This window comes from Callorhinus ursinus, unplaced genomic scaffold (assembly GCF_003265705.2).
Source record: "Callorhinus ursinus isolate GAN/ISIS: 27379988/994484 unplaced genomic scaffold, GSC_fseal_2.0 scaffold6, whole genome shotgun sequence".
Taxonomy (NCBI): Eukaryota; Metazoa; Chordata; class Mammalia; order Carnivora; family Otariidae; genus Callorhinus; species Callorhinus ursinus.
The window spans coordinates 49,681,435-49,694,050 of NW_027397068.1; the positions used below are offsets into that span (position 1 = coordinate 49,681,435).

At 37.2% G+C, this 12,616-nt stretch overlaps 1 long non-coding RNA gene across 2 annotated transcripts in view; it reads right to left on the reverse strand.

Annotated features, from left to right (window-relative positions):
• Positions 1 to 357: 357 nt before the first annotated feature.
• Positions 358 to 12,616, reverse strand: part of LOC141372991 (uncharacterized) — a 54,885-nt gene continuing 42,626 nt past the window's right edge. For both annotated transcript variants that reach the window (XR_012378575.1, XR_012378574.1), the window contains exon 3: positions 358 to 1,516. This is a non-coding gene — a long non-coding RNA (uncharacterized lncRNA). The remainder of the gene's footprint in view (positions 1,517 to 12,616) is intronic.

The following is a 12,616-nucleotide window of genomic DNA, read 5'->3' on the forward strand; positions in this document are numbered from 1 at the left end:
AGAAGCTGCATAACAACAGCAAATCAAAAGCTTTTATTCAAAGCCCTGTGTTCATTCCAACTGTGTTCACTGAAAAAATAGATGCATAAAAATAGATGTATAAAACCCAACCCTTGCCTTCTAGGCGTTAACAGAGTGCAATTTGTAAATCTATCTCCAGGGCGCCTGGGTGGCTCAGATGGTTAAGCGTCTGCTTCTGCTCAGGTCATGATTCCAGAGTCCTGGGATCAAGTCCCACATCGGGCTCCCTGCTCCTTGGGAGCCTGCTTCTCCCTTTGCCTCTCTCTCTCTCTGTCTCTCATGAATACATACATAAAAATCTTTAAATAAAAAAAATATATAAATCTATCTCCACATACCTTCAGGTTTGGGGGGGAACTCTGCTCATGCCATAAATGTAATCAACAATATTTCATGATGAATTACAGGAACAGTAGCGATAATACCAAGGTTAGCTAATTAATCAAAAATATTTTCACCAAAGAGCAAATTAGAGAAATAACTTTTTTTTTGCTTTTTGCAATTTAAGAGTAGTTTACCATTTTGCACGATTGCACATGTCATCTTATAAATATTTTGAGTGGGAGGCATGTAAGTAAATATAACCCTATTAATATACATGTTCTAGTTAATTCACAGAAAATATGCATCGTCAAAAAGTGAATGTCCTCATGTCTTCCAGAAATCTAAATTCTCATATTTTGAAAAAAATTATTTTTAAATTGCAAAAGAACAAAAGATTTGGGGCCCAAAACAAGATACAACACACCGTCAAGTAGAAATAATAGAGCATATAACTAGGATTTCATTCTATTAGAAAGAACACAGTATTTTCTGTCTATTAGTAAGAAGCTGTGTGATCCACACAGGTCTTGTAGCTTCTGTGGGTCTCCTGGACCAGAGGAAGTTGGAGTTAGATCCGTTGGGTCTCTCCTAGCTCTTTCCCACTTCTGAATTGTATCACCTGTGGGACGTCATGCCTTAGTGCAGAGAAAATGGGGCTCGGAGACAAAGGCTCTGGGTTCCAGTCCCAGCTCTGCAGCTAATTTATTTCATCACAGTAAAGGTCATTAGGCCTCAGTACCTACATGTATAAAATTAGGTAGTCAAATTTGATGATTCTTGATATTCCTTAAACGTCTGAAATTTTATATTGATGACAAATAGTGGAAGTATATTTCAGGGTACATTGTGCATTATTGTGAGTCAATAGGGGGAGCTCTCACCTTGTGTTTCTAATGTATCCCACAAATACTAGAATTTACATTACCTTAATTGCAAACATTGGGATGGATTATTTCATTACAATCAGGTACTTCTGAACCAGAGGAATCTCATTACCCACTGCAGCAATCCACTCAGCTGTGCCCCTTTAACTTCGAGAGCTTTTTCATCATCCATCAAAGCACACATTTGTTAGTCCCTGTAAGCCATTGCAGAGTTGTTTTGTTTCTGTTTGTCTTCTGGACTCCAGCTCCAGATGAAGTTAAGGTTTACATTTGATTTGTATTCAAACCTATAAGAGTTAAAAGCAGCAGGAAAGGTTTATGGAGATTACAAAGCAAGAAACCATTTCGTTAGGTCTGCGCTTCTGTGGGTTGAATTTGCTACACACACAAGCTGACATGTGTACTTAAATTATTATTGCTCAATTATATATTTCAGGGGTTGGCATCTTTGTTCTATATTATTTTTTTTCCTCAGTGCGTTATATGTAATTTACGACCATAGCTCACGGACTATAAAAGCAGTTCATCACTGAATCTTTAGGAAGTTTGCTTTCTTTAATTGAAACAGATCTCTTTTATGTTAATTAGAATATGAAACATGGGTTGTTAACTGTTGGCTTTCAAATGAAACTCATACGTTAATGTTCAGGTAAAACGAAAATGAGACAACACAGTTTTAATAGATAGTTCTTCAATAAAGTTGTGGTTTATTTTTAGGATGGAATTTTATTGCTTACTGTGATTTATACCTACTTTATCTAAAGGTTGATGGTGGCCAACAAATAACGGCTCATATTTTTTGGCCATTTTTCCCTGAAAACATAACTACATTTTAAAATATGGAAAAGTAATTTATAAGGGAAATGAAAAAAGCTTACATGGAAGATTACATAAAATACATCTGTCTTTTCAAGCCATTGAGATATATAAACAACTCGTTAAAACCTTAAAATGCCAAGAGGAAGGACAAAAGATTCTTTTATTGCAATGAACTTTTGAAAATATGTCTTTTTTTTTACTTGAAAGGAGTAAGATTTTACTTCACTTCTAAATAAAGATCTTGATTAAATGTGTGTGCGTGCTTCTATTTTTAAATAATATCACTTGAAGGCCATTCTTCAAAGGGATCAGTGATAGAGCAAAAACAAAGGAAAAATAAACATGTTTGGCAACCAAAACACTTTTTTCAATGCAAGTACAGGCTTTTGTTTTTGACTGCAAAGGTTTTTCTTTTTATGTCAAATGAAATTTTAAGATCACCTCTGAGTTTGGAACCGAATCCTTTACTGCCAAATCTGATTCCAATCCTTAAAATCTGTTTTTGTAATACTGCCAGCAATGCACTAACTTTAAATAGGTAGCCAGACATATTGGCAAAAAAATATACGTGGTTAATCAAATAAAACTATGTAGCAGTTTGGGAACAATCAATCAACTTTCAGAATCTTTTAAGTATGAAGCCCCTGTGAAGACATCGTGACTTGCAGTGAAATACTGCGATCAAGCTGTATAAGCAGCTGCTTTTGAATTCATCTCCTTTGTTTTTAAGTTTTCATAGACCTTTCTTAACTATGAATTTTATAAGCTTTTGAAAGAAAAAACCTGGCAGGCCTACTACTTCAGCTAACAAAGCAACGAGAACCGGTAATATGGTGGAGGCTAAGCGCACTCCGAGAACTGCCAACTTGAACTTATCTGGTTAGTTATTACTGTATGGATTGCACTTGAAATGTCTTCTGATGACTGACGTTATTGTACTGAAAGGGAGCCTACGTGTGAAGAGACTGAAACACTTTGTATTGTGCTTCCTGACTTGATTATGACTCTTTTCAAAGAAAAGATGGCATCACCTAACAACACATCCTGATAACATTTTTCATTCTTTACAACATTTACATTTCTGTTATGGGAGACAATCATCTGTATCCTTTAACACATGCCAAGGCCAACCCCACAAGAATGCTACTTAATTAAGAGAAATGTTTTTGTTTGAAATCAGGAACCAAAGTTTCATTTTACAGATGGCTATTTATGAAAACATTCTAGGCCCCATAGTTAAATTAGAATGTTTTCCTGCTTTTATTTTTTATGCATTCTTGTTTTTTATAATCATGAATGTAATTCATTGGAATTTTAAAACTTGAAATGCTAATGAACGATTTGGTTCTCTCAAACCAAAATGTTGGATCTGACCAAATATTAAAACTCAATTTCTCAACACTTGAAAAAAAAGTCCCCCTTCTTTTCGGTGGCTGAGGATAATTTTGTTGAATCTCAACAGTGGCTAATAGTATTAGCTCCTAACATACTACGTTTCTATGTAAGATTTCTGTGTGTGTGTGTGTGTGTGTGTGTGTGTGTGTGTGTAATGTGCTCCCATTTTATTGAACAGTCTTAGTGTGTTTTTTTCTCATATGTTTTATCAAATATCCTCTGATTTAGTCATGGATGAAAATCTAAAGATTATTTTTGAGGTGGAGATGAATATATATTTGGAAAATACATGGCTTACAGTGATAAAGTTTGTTTTTGAGCAATGTTCATAAAAGCATTGTAACAGTAGATGTGATGCTGATTTCAGAGCTAGAGAAAGTCAAAGAGTAGAAATTGAGAGTAGTTCATCATAAATAAAGGCAAGACAAAATAAGAAAAAGACTAAACCAATGGCTTATCCCATACTGTCCCACACCCAACCCTTGGCTGCCCTAACTGCTTCGTAATCTCTAAAGTCCACGACAGAAGCCTTCTCTGCCCAGATCTGAACACTCCCCTTTCCCCCCTTACCCCGGCCGCACATTCCCCACCCATCCCACCTAGATCAGGGAACCCTCCTCTGTGTGCTTTAATTCCTCTACAAGCACCTGTATCATCACACTTGGCAAGTTTTATTTATCTGTTTAATAACATGTATCTCTTTGTCTCCAATTAAATTGTAATCTGGAAGGTAGCATTGCCCATTATCTTTACAGCCCCAGTGTTTCATGAAAGGCTTGCCTAGGATTCAAAGGCAGAGAATGAACAGCTAAATCCACTTTCCACCCAAAGACCTAAGTACTCGCAAGGTCAGACGCAGGAGCAGTGTTGGTTTGTTGGATGAGTAAAAAGCTAACTGCGTGAAGAGACATGAAGGCTGATAAAAGAAGGACAGTCCAGTCATTCTAGGATCATGCAGTCGAGGTGCAGGCAGGAAACGGTAACTGAGTCACGTACAAATCAGGTCTGCAAGCTGACCCAGTGCTCAGCACCTGCCAGTTGGTAATCTGAAGGAATGGAAGTGCAGTGTTGCCAGAGCTTGAAACTTTTCAAATAATTGACAAATTTAGATATTTTTTTAATGTGAAATATGCCACATTTTAAATTATGGTTCAGTAGATTTTTTTAAAGATTTATTTGTGTACTTTAGAGAAAGAGAGAGGGAGAAAGATGGGTGATGGGGAAGGACAGGGGGAGAGGGAGAAAGAAACTCAAGCAGACTCCGTGATGAGCACGCTGGGGCTCGTTCTCAGGACCCTGAGATCATGATCTGAGCTGCAACCAAGAGTCAGAGGCTTAACGACTGGGCCACCCAGGTGCCCCTATGGTTCAGTATTTTTTAAAAACACCCCATGAACCAAGAACAAGCCATAGATGGCAAGTGGGCCATCACTGCGGCCTCTAAGCAGAAAAAAAAATGCCATAAAGATCTTTATTGAATTAAAATGGCAATGGAAATAATAAAAAATAATAAAAAACCTTCCTACCATGGAAAACTACATGTATATGTATTTTTCATTTACATTTGTTTATATTTATATTTAAATTTACACTCAGTCTTATACATAAAATTATACTTTCTATTTAAACTTTTATTTGAATGGATACATACATTGACATTTGTATTTATATTTATACGGCAGCGTCAGCAGGTGAGGGCTCAGAATGCAGAAATGTGAGGTCAGTTTAGATCTGGTTGGCATCTAGAAGAGGACAGTTGTAAAAATGTGGGCCTTATTACTTGGGTTTGAATCCAAGTTTGCAGGCAGCTTGTTTTTCTGACCTCTAAAACCACCTCTGAATCTCTGTGATAAACACAGAACTAAGCTGAGAAGAAAAGGTATTTACAACACCACCTTTGGATAATTTTAAAGCTGCTCAAGTATTTTTGCAGTGACTGGAGGGGATGGAATGCTGGGAAAGTAACAGTGCTGGAAACAAAGCTGACTGGTTTTATCTCAACTTTTTATATCCAACTGAAGCACACTTCACCTGTGAATAGTGATTATTAAGTTTCTTTCAAGGGAATGGGGCCTATAATTCATGAATGCTGCAGGTGTGAACACCTACCTACAAGCCTTTTCTCTGAGTGAAAGAACGTTAATCATTATTCATGGGTGAGATAGTCCATTTATTGCACAGCAGAGAAAGAATTCCTTTTTCATCTTCTTAAAACATGAGACCTTCAATTTTATAAGCTTTACAACAATAAAAGATTCCCTCTTAGAATTATGTTTATTAGGGTTCTTCTTACCTCCTGCTTGTTTTTTTTTTTTAAATACTTGCTTTTGTGTAAGTTACTAAAATGTCAGTGAGAATCTGTGGTTAAAAATAACAATGAATTAGTTAATTATTCAATAAAATTTCCAAAGACATCGGTTATTCTAGACCAACATTTATATCCGTGAACAGAGAATAAATCCCATCGAAATAAAATCCAAGGGAATGGTTATATTGGATTTTATTTGTATCAAATGTTGGTTGAAATAAGGAAATCATTGACTGGAGCTTAGAAACTTTTTGATTTGTAGAGATTCTATTTTGTTGTGAAAATCAATTGACAGTGTACATTCATAAATATATTATTTGACAAGATTTTAGCTAATATTCTCATTTAATTCCTTGCTTCACACATGTCACCCTTTTTCTATTCATTTTTTTTAAATATATAAAAATACATTTAAAATATATATGTTTTACCTAGGTATGGCTAGTCTTGCTTTTGTTGTCGAGCAACAGAATGTATATGATATAAATTCTTGCAGTTTATGTGGGCATTAGATTGATGCTGAAGACAAATCAGGTGTTTTCTGGTTTTAAAGCATTTTTCCTTTGTCTTTAGCACTTTTTTAAATTGTGCCAGTTTAAAAAATAAATAAATAAATAAATAAAACTTTATTACCTAACCAGATTATACTCAGAATATATGCTGAGTAGCCAAAGAGATTATTTTTTCCCTATTGAGGACAGATTATGTATATGACATAATAGAGAATTTCAGTCTTGTCAGCCAATAGTTGCATAAAATTATGTGATGTTGAAAGAGAAACTATAATTACTAATTTGACAAATGTAACAAGTAAATGACTGCTTTATTCAATTTAAACATGTTATCTACTCATGTGGCAAAACCAAAACCTAAAGTGGGAACTGTTTTACTTGTGGCTCGGATGGTTAAGTGTCTGCCTTCGGCTCAGGTCATGATCCCAGGGTCCTGGGGTCGAGCCCCGCATTGGGCTCCTGGCTCAGCAAGGAGCCTGCTTCTCCCTCTCCCTCTGCCTCTCTCCCTGCTCATGCTTTCTCTTCTCTCTCTCTGTATCTCTGTGTCTCAAATGAATAAATAAAATCCTTTAAAAAAATTTAAAAAAAATAGACAACTTAAAAAAAATAAAATAAAATAAAACAAAAAGACACTGTAATCCTAAATTTGGTCAGAGAGAAAATAGTGAGGTTACAGTTTATATTCATCCAGAAAAATAGACAAGATTTGTTCTGTAGCTTAAATCTATAGAGATTTTATGTTGGAACTAGTCTCAGTAAGTAGGAAGCCCAACTAGATTATTTTTTTCTTTCCTTTTTTTTTTTTTTTACCTTATTTGGAAATTTTCTCCAAATATTAGCCAATACACAATTAAAAGTTTGGACGATTAGTGAGAAGATTATCAATTCTTTTAGGAGGAGGATGAGAAATTTAGTCACCATAATTTCAGAAAAGCATTCCTTTTTCATATATTGGAAAGACTCGAATCTTAGCCTCTTCTCCCTCGGGCTTGGGGTAAGACATTCATTTAATATCGTGGGGGAGAAATGGCCTCCCATATTTTATCAATCATCAAGGTAAAGAATTACAAGGTAGTCCTTATGGCTGTGTCCCCCGCAAGGACCTAAAGCCAGAGACAACTCATAAATCATAAAACTATCAGCCAATTATTCCATAATGTGTTTCTATTTGCTAAGCAAATGTGCCCCTGAGAATGTGTAGAGAATTGAATCATCTTCCCCAAAGCCAAAGATAAATCGGGCACTGCAGAGCTACTCATTCATCAACTGCAATATAAATATAATAGCTTCAAGAGAGCCATCTTAAGAGTCAAGCTGACCTCTGACTTTTCATATCTAAGTGGCTTCTTGGTGCCCTTACTGGACTGTGATGGCTTCCTCCCTAAATATGCGGTGCAACTCCTTCACTGCATCCTTGGTGACATGAAACATGTTTACTGCCTCTTGCTTGCCTGCTCTCCTTGGCGGTGTGAACTGAATCTATTTTTAGGTCCTGCCTATTCTCCAGAATGTCTCAGCGTTGGCCTATGAGAAGACCACTGTCCAGGTTGGGGTGTTGTCAGAGCACCCCACCCGTGTATCTGAAGTACACTTTCCCACTCACCGAAAAACCTACTTCCCACAAAAAGGCAAACTCTAGAAGAGAAGATGGATTTCCTTGTTACGTCTTTCCAAGCTTCATTAAATCCTGACACAAGTGAACTGGATTATTAAATTTAAACGCTCGGTCTGTATTTCTCCAGAATCATAGGAAGAACAGTGCTGAACTGCTTCCCCAACAACTTTCTCAAAAGTGAAGTAGAAATTGCTCTCAAATGCTAGTTATAAATGTGTAATCTGAACTCCAGCCACTCCACAGGGCTGCAGAAGAATTTACGATGTGCTAAATATTTCCTTTGTTCTTCCCAGTGGTAGCCTGCTGTAGCAATTAGAAAGCAACTGACTCCACATGTAAACTGCTAGAATTTTCTAAAGAATTGTTGATAACTGTTCAACAGGCTCAGTGAACAGGATTTTCTTATTGTGCAGAATTCTGATTTTTTAATTTCCTTTCAAGGTTGTATTTTCTGAAATATTTTCTAAAATTTTCTCCCTTCTCCCCTGGTGCATTTCCATTGCCCCTTACAAGGAGGGAGGAGAGGTCAAGATGCCGGCCATAAGCCAGCGCAAGTCCAGATTCTCAGACTCCCAACACTGCAATGTTTTCAGCCTTATAAAGGTCCATTGTGTTGCTATCAAAAACACCTCTGACCTCCTCTTTCTCATTTTCATAGAAAGTGACAGCCCAGTCCCATCCTTCATAAAAAGGAAAAAAAAATCTGCCAATACCATCCTTCTTCAGAAGCCAGACACTATTAATCATCAGCAGGAGGCAGTATGGCTTCAATTAGCTACATAGTGTACAATAAATTCTCAGTTATTCAATGTGTGTGTGTGTACGTGCGTGCGTGCGTGTGCATGCGTGTGTGTGTGTGTGCGTGTGTGCATGCGTGTGTGGTGGGCTCACTCGGTGCTGGGCACTTTTTAAAAATGCTTTTCACATATTAATTCTATGAGGATGTACTACCATTATTTCCATTTCAAAATGGAAAAAGTTTAAGTATCGAGAAGTTAAATAACTTGCTCAAAATCATGTAGCTAATTAGAAGCAGGACTAGAAATGGTTTCACAATGAAGGCCTGTGGTAAAGAGGGCAAATGTTTTTGAGAGGCAGAGTGACAAAGTGGTTAAGGAGGAGACTGTGACATCAGTCACTCAGTTGCTATGTAATTCCAGGCAAGTCCTGAGTCTCTGTGCCTCAGAGTCATCATCTATAAAATGGGGTAATAGTAGTACCCAACTCACCAGGTTTTCCTGAAGATTAAGTGAGTTAATGTATATTAAGCACTTAAAAATGTGCCAGGTATACAATAAGCACAATGTAGAAGTTTTTTCTTTTTTTTTTATAATCCACACTAAGAATCTAAGAATAAGCCTTGAAGAACAGTGGAATTAGCTGCATCCTTACCTCTATTCTTTGTATTTAACACCACACACTGAGCCAGTTGCAAGAGATCTGAGAAGAATTAGACACTGTATCCAACCTGAAGTGTGTCATGGTTTCATAAAAAAGTATTATACATGTGATAACACATGATGTTACTTTTTTTTAATGGTCATGACAATATTATGAACACCATTCAGAAGGGGAGTAGCATGTTTAGGGACGGTTTCTTGAAATGTGTAGACATACCTAGTATTATGGACATGAGTAAAACGTGTGAGATAGGTATTGAAGGAAGAGTAGAAGTTAGTCATAAATGCAGTAGAGAAATTGCAGGAGTGGGAATAATATAGGCAAGGGCAGAGATAGATGAAAAGGTGAGGTGAATGTAGGCGCTACTTGGTTACAGTATATGTGTGTATTTGGATATAGACCAAAGGGGGGGGAGGAAAGACTAGACCTTCAAAGACTGATTCACACACAGCTGCCAGATCACTCTTGCTGAAGGGCAGTTCTGTTCAAAACCCTCTCCTATGACCCTCTCCTAAGCCTCCAACATTTCCCCACCATTCTAGGTTGAATCGTGCCCCTCTAAAATTCTTACATTGAAGCCTTTACCCCCAGTACCTCAGAATGTGACCTGATTTGGAAATTGAGTAGTTATAGATACAATTAGTTAAGATGAGGTCGTACTAGAAAAAGGCGGGCCCCTAATCCAATATAACTGTGCTTACAAAAAGGAGAAATGTGGACACATAGACAGACACACACAGGGAGAATACCATGTAAAGATGCAAGCCAAGGAAATACAAGGATTGCTGGAAAACCACCAGAACCGGGGCACCTGGGTGGCTCAGTTGGTTAAGCAACTGCCTTCAGCTCAGGTCATGATCCCAGGGTCCTGGGATCGAGCCCCGCATCGGGCTCCCCGCTTGGCAGGAAGCCTGCTTCTCCCTCTCCCACTTGTGATCTCTCTCTCTCTGTCAATTAAATAAATAAAATCTTTAAAAAAAAAAGAAGCAATGTGATATATTTAAAAAAAGAAAGAAAGAAAGAAAGAAAGAAAGAAAAAAAGAAAGAAAGAAAGAAAGAAAGAAAGAAAGAAAGAAAGAAAGAAAGAAAGAAAGAAAGAAAGAAAGAAAACCACCAGAACCTGGGAGAAGAGAGGTCTAGAACAGATTCTCCCTCACAGTCTTCAGAAGGAAACAACCCTGTCAATATCTACATCTTTGACTTCGAGCCTCCAAAACAGAGGCAATGAATTTCTGTTGTTTAAGCCACCCAGGTTGTAGTATTTTGTAATGGAAGCTCTAGCAAACAAATACACTCACCAGTACAACATAAAGATGACATTTCTAATATTCTTCCTAAATTTCCTATAATAATTGGTAAAGGTAGTAAAAATGAATAGGGAGGTAACAGGATTGCACCTACACTAGCTCTCTTTCTGACATTCTGAACTGTAATACCGCCTTCCTGAATTAATGTAAGGCATTATAGCACTTAACCACTCTGAAAACACATGCCTAATATTCCATTGTATATATATACCACATCGTCTTTATCTATTCATCTGTTGATGGACATCTTGCCTCTTTCCACAGTTTGGCTATTGTGGACATTGTTGCTATAAACATCGGGGTGCACATACCCCTTCGAATCCCTACATTTGTATCTTTGGGGTAAATACCCAGTAGTGCAATTGCTGGGTCATTTGGTAGCTTTATTTTCAACTTTTTGAGGAACCTCCATACTGTTTCCCAGAGTGGCTGCACCAGTTTGCATTCCCACCAACAGTGTAGGAGGGTTCCCCTTTCTCCGCATCCTCGCCAACATCTGTCGTTTCCTGACTTGAGACAAACCATGAGAGACTATGGACTCTGAGAAACAAACTGAGGGTTCTAGAGGGGAGGGGGATGGGGGGATGGGTTAGCCTGGTGATGGGTATTAAGGAGGGCATGTATTGAATGGAGCATTGGGTGTTATATGCAAACAATGAATCATGGAACACTATATCAAAAACTAATGATGTAATGTATGGTGATTAACATAACATAATAAAATGAAAAAAAGCCATATGCCTAATTCTCTTGCATCCTTGCATTTATTCTTAATAACTTCTTAGAACTAGAATATATTTTCTGTGTCTCAGAATTATGACTTATATTTCTACTCATTCTCAAATATCGAGCTGAAATGTCCCCTCCTATACAAAGCATTTCTCTAAGGTTGGCTCTTAAATTTTATTCTTCTTTATGTGGTCTCGTATATTGTCTTGTACCAGACAAATAGCAAAACTTCTACTTGCCTTATGCACCAAAGGGATTGTTAAATTCTTTAGAGTTGGGTATTAGGTACCTTACTGTTCATTTCTTACATGAATTATTATGGTATTTGACATAAGGTAAGTGATCAGTATCTACATATCCATTGTACTTTAAATTGAAACTGTACCAAACACAATTAGTAATTTGTAAAATGGGTTTAGTTCTGCATTATTGTAATCGTCCTCCAATTACAAATATGTTGTTCTATGTGACATTGTCCCTCATTCACTGATATTCTGTTGCTTTAATTGTATAACAGCTGTTTGAATGTCCTCATGTGCTGATTCTATCATCTTTGTCATTGCTGGGTCTGTTTTTATTGATTGATTTTTCTCTTCACTACAGACTGTTTTACCCAGGTTCTTTGTCTGGTTGGTAAGTTTTGATTAGATGTCAGACATTGTAAATTTTGTTTTTCTGGTGCCAGATTTTTTTTTCTTTAGTCTTTATTATAGCATACAGATACATTTTGGGGGGGAATCAGTTTCAACATTTGCTTTTAAGCTTTGTTAGGATGGGTACACACCAGCCTCTAGTCTCAGGGTAATTCTTACATTCACTACTGAGGCAATACCTTCTAAGGATTCTATGCCTCATGTACTTGGTGTTCGAATTATTGCTGAGAATACAACCTATTCCCAGTCCTATATGACACTTGGGTAGATTTTTCTAGATATTTCTTTACAGTAGTTCTTCTTCTGAATTCAGGTATTTTCTTCTCATATGTCCATATTATTCAGCCAGAAATTTAAGGGAGCACATCTGTAGATCCCTGAAGTTCTCTTTCTGTCCAGATCCATTTTCTCTGATTCCACTACTTAAATTCCAGCCTTCTTAGATTCCCCAAATTCCCACCTCAGTTTTCTCAGTTCAACAAGACCAGTAAGCTCTGTTTGGGCTCACTCTCCATCAGCTATGGTCTGCCACCTTTCTCCTAGAAGAGCTCACTGCATTTGTTCCCCTGCTCTTAGGAGTCACTGACCTGTATTGCCTGCTATCTAGCACCTGAAAAACCATAGTTTTAAAGATGTAGTCTAATTTTC